The sequence below is a fragment of the Aquarana catesbeiana genome, linkage group LG13 (genome assembly GCF_042186555.1).
Source record: "Aquarana catesbeiana isolate 2022-GZ linkage group LG13, ASM4218655v1, whole genome shotgun sequence".
Lineage (NCBI taxonomy): Eukaryota > Metazoa > Chordata > Amphibia > Anura > Ranidae > Aquarana > Aquarana catesbeiana.
In genome coordinates this window covers 109818527-109825096 of record NC_133336.1, presented here as the reverse complement: position 1 = coordinate 109825096, position 6570 = coordinate 109818527, and positions in this window count along the sequence as shown.

Below are 6570 nucleotides of genomic sequence, written 5' to 3'. Positions count from 1 at the left end.
ACAATGCCTCAGGTGAACATAGATTTGTACATAACTTAATTGCATATATAGAGTACAAAAAATGGTATTCCCCAGCTACTTTCTGTTAGATCCCACCACTATATAAAACACAGTTGATGGTTTCAGAAGTTGGGGATAGCCAACACATTTCCATAGGATCAAATAGTATATTCTTCAGGGATTTTATACCACTCTGTAACATAAACTTTTCTTAGAATCATTGCATACTTTACATTTAACTGAAGCATGATATGTCCAGTAAGCAACACTTACTTAGTATGCTATCCTTTTGACCAGAATGTTCACCCATAACTCCATACTGTATATCAGATCAATGCTGAGAATTATACCCAAGGTACACAAGGAACAAATATATACACTATAGAGCAAATATATACACTATATTACCAAAAGGATTGGCACATAAATTTTAATGGCATCCCAATCTTAGTCTGTAGGGTTCAATTTTGAGTTGGCCCACCCTTTGCAGCTATAACAGCTTCAACTCTTCTGGGAAGGCTGTCCACAAGGTTTAGAAATGTGTCTATGGGAATGTTTGACCATTCTTCCAGAAGTGCATTTTGATGTTGGACGAGAAGGCCTGGCTCACAGTCTCTGCTCTAATTCATCCTAAAGGTGTTCTATCCGGTTGAGGTCAGCACTCTGCAGTGGAGGAACTTGACTGACCTGCACAAACTTGCTCATCCATGTTTTTACTTACCATGCTTTGTGCACTGGTGCACAGTCATGTTGGAACAGGAAGTGGCCATCCCCAAACTGTTCCCACAAAGTTGGGAGCATGAAATTGTCCAAAATGTCTTGGTATGCTGATACCTTAGGAATTTCCTTCACTGGAACTAAGGGGCCAAGCCCAACCCCTGAAAAACAACCCCACACCATAATTCCCCCTCCACCAAATGATTTGGACCAGTTCACAAAGCAAGGTCCCCTCAGTGACGTGACTGCATATGACGTCATTACAATGCACATGCGCAGTATATTGGGATGCCGGGGGTCGCAACGGGCGCCATTCTACCTCTTCCTACTGCATGGAAGAGGATAGATATTTTCTGCAGGAGGGGATCCCAGTATTGATATGCATTTATTCCATGGCTCTATAAAGGAGACAATGGAGAGACACCTCTGCACTACTTGATGGCGGCTCTGATACCAACCATCTTTGGCCCACTCGTGAGTACCATCTTCTTAATGAGATATATAGGTAAAATTGTGAGAAACTGTATTACAGTCCCTTCGGAACTCCCCAGGTATATGAGGGTCTCCTAACAAATGTATATGGTATTCTATGAGGGGAGAGTCTGGTCCCTAAGATTCTCTATTATTTTACTGGGATTTTATGTGATAGACCAACACAGAGTGGCACATAATTGTGAAATGGAAGGAAAATGATAAATGGTTTTCAAAATTTTTTACAAATCAATATCTGAAAAGTGTGTTGTGCATTTGTATTCGGCCCCCCTGAGTCAATAATTTGTAGATCTCTGCAGACTCTAATGCCCTGTACACACGACTGGTTTTGCCGTCGGATAAAAACTCTGAAGGTTTTTCCGACGGAGTTCCAACGGAATTCCGCTCAAGCTGTCTTGCATACACACGGTCACACCAAATTCCGACCATCCAGAACGGGAATAGAAAACGAAAGTTCAATAGCCAGTAGCCAATAGCTTCCATCTCGTACTTGCTTCAGAGCATGCGTTGTTTTTGGTCCGTCGGAACAGCATACAGACAAGCAGTTTTCCCAATAGGAATTGGTTCTGTCGGAAATATTTAGAACATGTTCTATTTCTAGGTCCGTCAGGATTTTTCGAAAAAATAAGTCTGATGAGGCATACACACGATCGGAATATACGATGAAAAGCTTCCGTCAGACTTTTTCTGTCGGACATTCCGCTCGTGTGTACACGGCATAACAGGTTTTCTTCTAAGATTGCCCTGTATTTGGCTCTATCCATCTTCCCATCTACTCTGACCAGCTTCCCTGTCCCTGCTGAAGAAAAGCATCCCCACAACATGATGCTGCCACCACCATGTTTCACGGTGGGGATGGTGTGTTCAGCGTGATGTGCAGTGTTAGTTTTCTGTCACACATAGCGTTTTGCTTTTAGGCCAAAAAGTACAATTTTGGTCTTATCTGGTCAGAGCAGCTTCTTACACATGTTTGCTGTATCCCCCACGTGGCTTCTTGCAAACTGCAAACGGGACTTCTTATGGCTTTCTTTCAACAATGGCTTTCTTCTTACCACTCCTTCATAAAGGCCAGATTTGTGGAGCACACGACTAATAGTTGTCCTGTGGACAGATTCCCCCACCTGAGCTGTGGATCTCTGCAGCTCCTCCAGAGTTACCATGGGCCTCTTGGCTGCTTCTCTGATTAATGCTCTCCTTGCCCGGCCTGTCAGTTTATGTCCATGTCTTGGTAGGTTTGCAGTTGTGCCATACTCTTTCCATTCTTGGATGATGAATTGAACAGTGCTCCTTGAGCTGTTCAAAGCTTGGGATATTTTTTTATAACCTAACCGTGCTTTAAACTTCTCCACAACTTTATCCCTGACTTGTCTGGTGTGTTCCTTGATTCTCTAACAAACCTCTGAGGGCTTCACAGAACAGCTGTATTTATACTGAGAATAAATTACACATAGGTGGACTCTATTTACTAATTAGGTGACTTCTGAAGGCAATTGGTTACACTAGATTTTAGTTAGGGGTATCAGAGCAAAGGGGGCTGAATACAAATGCACGCCACACTTTTCAGATATTCCTTAGTAAAAAAAATTGAAAACCACTTATCATTTTCCTTCCACTTCACAATTATGTGCCACTATGTGTTGGTTTATCACATAGAATTCCAATAAAATACATTTACATTTTTGGTTGTAACATGACAAAATGTGGAAAATTTCAAGGGGTATGAATACATATACTGTATATATTTGTTTTCGGTTTTCCCCTCCTCATTTGATGATGCCTCGCTTTAGTGTACAGCCCAGCCTTGTGTACCGTGGGTATAATTCTCAGCATTGGTCGGATATATGGAGTTATGGGTGATTGCATGCCATATAAGTGTTGCTTGCTGCACATATCATGTTGTAAAGTATGCATGGATTCTAAAAGTTTGTTTATGTTACAGAGTGGTATAAAATCCCTGAAGAAGATACTATTTGATCCTTTCGAAATGCGTTGGCTATCCCCAACTCCTGAAACCATCAACTGTGTTTTATATAGTGGTGGGATCTAACAGCAAGTAGCTGGGGAATACCACTTTTTGTACTGTATATATGCCATTACAGTATGTTATGTAAAAATCTATGTTCACCTGAGGCACTGGGGCCTTACAATGCATTGTACTTAAAGTTACATAAGTTAATTGTTTTAATGTGATACTTTTTATAGTTAACGGTATTAATAAAGAATTAATTATTTTTAACTGTAGTTGATAATACATTGGTTGCCTTTAAAAACCCCGTACAAAGAGGAATGCGAGTGTGGTCCCTCCTCTTTGCTTGTTGTGGTCCATCTTAATGGGGTAATATTGCCCACTCTGTGGGTGGACAGTGGATGGTAAACTGTTATGTATTTACTGCTCGAGTCTTGGTGACTAAGCATGTTGGCCTGTTAATGGGTAACAGCAGTTCTGTTCGGTAATAAAGGGTATGTTTATTTCATAATTAAAATGTATTTAAGCCCAATAAAGGGGATGAGGCCTGAAGTTTTCCCATAACTTTATAGCTTGATAACCTTGTTATTTAGGTATGTTGGCATGGTATGATGGGATTTATTTGTTGAGCGGGGGGTAGGTTTAGGTGCAAAAACATATGCAAAAATGGTGTGAATGGAAGGGGGACGGAGGTTGGAGGGTGTTGTGGAACCAGGGGGCGAAATCAGTATTTTCCATTATTATTGTATCTATATTGTGACAGTGGCAACAATAGCAGTTTTTTTAAATGAATTCCACCCCTCATCAGGGATTTTACAACAAGCAGCATTTCATTTGCTTATGGCTCATACAGACCTGCAGCATTAATAATGGATGCATTGCATTAACGTTTGCAGCTCTTGTGGGCCTCTGTGACCCATGTGGCTAGATGAATATACTGCTATTTGTTATAAAGCCTCTATTGGAAGCATGACAACAGGATCAACCATAGAGCGAAGCTCCAAACTACACAATCTAAATGTGAAAGTTATTGGATTGTATTTTTATTGTAATAGTCCTCTGTAAGTTATCTCTAGAGTAACAGTAATCAGTACAGTGTTATCAGTGTACAGAGTTGTACTACATGTTAATAATGAAAATGTAAGCAATACCATTACCATGATAGTAAATGAGGGAACAAAACTCTGTTTAAAATTCCCATGTATATAAGATAGTTTTTATTATTACTCTTCAACATGCTCTTTTTAGTACACGGATATTAACGCTTTGTTTTTAATTTAATTAAACAGTGGAAAACAGACTAACGTTCATTCTTTTAAACTAGTCACAGATCAGCTTCGGGAGATAAAAGATGATTTCTGTTTGGGAGCTTTCACATACAATCAGTAAGGTTGCCACCTTTTCAGAGAAAAAAATGCCAGCCTTATGTTCTCTTTTCTATTAATAATAGTGGCAGCATGCACCATTTTTCCTGTCAATCTGGTAAAATTCTGGCCACCTGGAAACTTTAAAAACACAATGGAATATTCAAGAGTAGTTCCAGTTTGGGAAAAAAATTAAAGTCAGAAGCTACAAATACTTTAGTTGCTGACTTTTAATATAAGGATACTTACCTGTCCAGGGATCCCGTGATGTCGGCACCCCGAGCGGATTTGTCAATCGGCTTCGGGTGCTGGAGCCGTCGTTGCAAGTAAGGGAAACCGGCAGTGAAGCCTTCAGGCTTCACAGCCGGTTTCCTACTAGTACACATGCGCAAGTCGCGCTGAGCTTTCGGAATGGCCCGTCGTCTTCTGGGACCTGTGTGTGTCCCAGATTGCAGCGGGAGGAAGGAAGAGGGGCTGGAAATGTCGAAGATCGGCGATCTTACCCGGAAGTGGGAACAGGTACAGGTGAAAACCAGATACCTGCTCCCCCAAAAAGTGTCAAATGTGGCAGTGGAGGGGAGGGTGCGAACAAGCGGAACTTCCCCTTTTGGGTGGAGCTCCACTTTCAGTTTAAGGCTAGGGTCACACTACTGCCATCCGATTTTGATCTGAATTTCCGTGCGATTATGTAGTGCAACTTGGATGCTACTTTGATGTGGTTAGAATATTCTATGGGGCCAAAATTGTAGTGGACCTGCACCAAAATTGTACAGGAACCTTCTCCAAAGTCACACCATTCTGAGGTGCATTGATGGGGGTGGACATCATTGAAAACAATGTGATTTCCATTGTCATGCATTTGTGTGTGAATGGAGCCATAAAGTGGTTCTAGGGGGGCTCTTGCAGGATGAGAGAAGCCAGAAGCACTGGCTGGAGACCCGAGAAGAGGAGGATCATCGCTGCTCTGTGCAAAACCACTGCACAGAGCAGGTAAGTTTAAAATGTTTGTTTTAAAAAAAAATATTGGAACCTTTACAATCACTTTAAAGCAGAACCAAACCAAATAATAATAAGGCTTACCTAGGCTATAGGTACTGTATATATTTCCTAAACGTGCACTGTTTAGAAGATCACCCCAGTATATAGTCCTGGGAGTTCTACTGCGTCCCACAGGCTCCTTGCATGATCCGGGTAGCTGGTTCGTGCGAGGATTCCTTTGCTGTAAATGGCAACTTCCACGAGCATGCGCAGGAGTAACATCATCATGGCTCCGGCCACTCACACAGCCGGAGTCCATGAACCTGGAAATGAAGACGTGTGAAGATGGAAGCCTTGTCAGTGGTGACAGCTCACCGCTGGAAGGGCTTCGTTTTAAGGTAAGCTTCACATAATATGCATACTAGCACATTATGGCTTTACCTTGCAGGTTCCAAAAAACTCCCAAAAAACACACAGCAGTTTACTACCTCTTTAAAGTGGAGGTAAACCCATCGATTTAACAGTTTCAAAAAACATTTACCTTCTCGGAATGCCGGAAAGATTAACTGTCACATTGGTTGCGCTCTTAACCAAACTGTCAAACCATCCAATGGCTGGTGTCATAACTGGTCACATGTGCAGCACCATGGCAGTTGAAGATCAAACAGAAACCAAGATGGCAGCTTCCTTATCTGAAAAAGATAGGAGGGTTTACTTCCAATTTAAGTGGAACTAAGGGCAGAAATTCTTACTTCTGCTTCAAAAGTCTGACTAAGGTTCCTCACTGATGCTGGCATCTTCTTCCCAGCTTCTATTGGGTGCTGATCTTCAGCCCTCTTGATTTGCTGGTGTGGAATGATGTCACTCCTGCACACTGGCACCATGCCAGAGATGCAAATTGAGCTGCATGTGCACAGCTCAGTGTGCATTTTTCAGAAGATTGCAAGCAAACGGGCAGGTTTATTTTATTGCAAAAGAGATAATGCATGCCCCTTCTGCAATAAAGAGCCTGTCTGTCTGTGCTTTCTTTTTATAGTAAAAAAATGAATCAAA